Source organism: Elephantulus edwardii, unplaced genomic scaffold, assembly GCF_000299155.1.
Source record: "Elephantulus edwardii isolate Elephantulus edwardi_28Jun2011 unplaced genomic scaffold, EleEdw1.0 scaffold00196, whole genome shotgun sequence".
NCBI classification, from domain to species: Eukaryota; Metazoa; Chordata; class Mammalia; order Macroscelidea; family Macroscelididae; genus Elephantulus; species Elephantulus edwardii.
The window spans coordinates 5,536,032-5,536,757 of NW_006399946.1; the positions used below are offsets into that span (position 1 = coordinate 5,536,032).

Below are 726 nucleotides of genomic sequence, written 5' to 3' on the forward strand. Positions count from 1 at the left end.
TCATCTATTTTATCCTCTCCTGATTGTAGAATTTCCAAGATGCTTGGAAGACTTTATGTTATGGATTAGGACTTCTAGAGCTCTTCCAAACTTTTCTTTAATGAAGTTTATAGTCCTTGGACCGTGATCCACTTTGAGTTCGTCTTTGTGCATGGAGTGAGGTGTGGATCTTGCTTGAGTTTCTGCAGATAGTTTAACACCATTTGTTAAAACGGCTGTTGTTTCCTCACTTAACTGATTTCATCTTTTTGTCAAAAATCAGTTGACCAACGGTAGATGGCCTGATTTCTGGATTCTCAATTCTATTCCATTGATCTATGTGTCTGTCATTGTACCAGCACCAAGCTGTCTTGACCATCATGGCAGTGTAGTAGGATTTGAAATCAGGGAGTGAGATGCCTCCTACCTTGTCTCTATTTTTAAGGAGTGCTTTGCTTATTTAGGGTCCTCTTTCCATTCCAAATAAAATTGGAGATTGCCTTTTCCATCTCATTGAAGAATGGAATTGGTATTTGTCTTGGGATTGCACTGAAAGTTTAAATTGCCTTTGGTAGCATTGCCATTTTCACAATATTGAGTCTTTCTATCCATAAGCACTTCATTGCTAGATCTATCTTGAAGTACAATATTGTCAGTGACAGGATAATATCTATACGCATACAAGGATGTCCAGTGAATACCACTATCATTCAAATATATGCACCAACAACCAGAGCCAAGGAAGAG

The 726-nt window shown here is 38.2% G+C and overlaps 1 protein-coding gene across 1 annotated transcript in view; it reads right to left on the reverse strand.

Moving 5' to 3' along the window:
• Nucleotides 1-726, reverse strand: part of LOC102861267 (protein spire homolog 1-like) — a 508,352-nt gene that overhangs the window by 24,566 nt on the left and 483,060 nt on the right. The gene's annotated exons all lie outside the window — the stretch shown is intronic.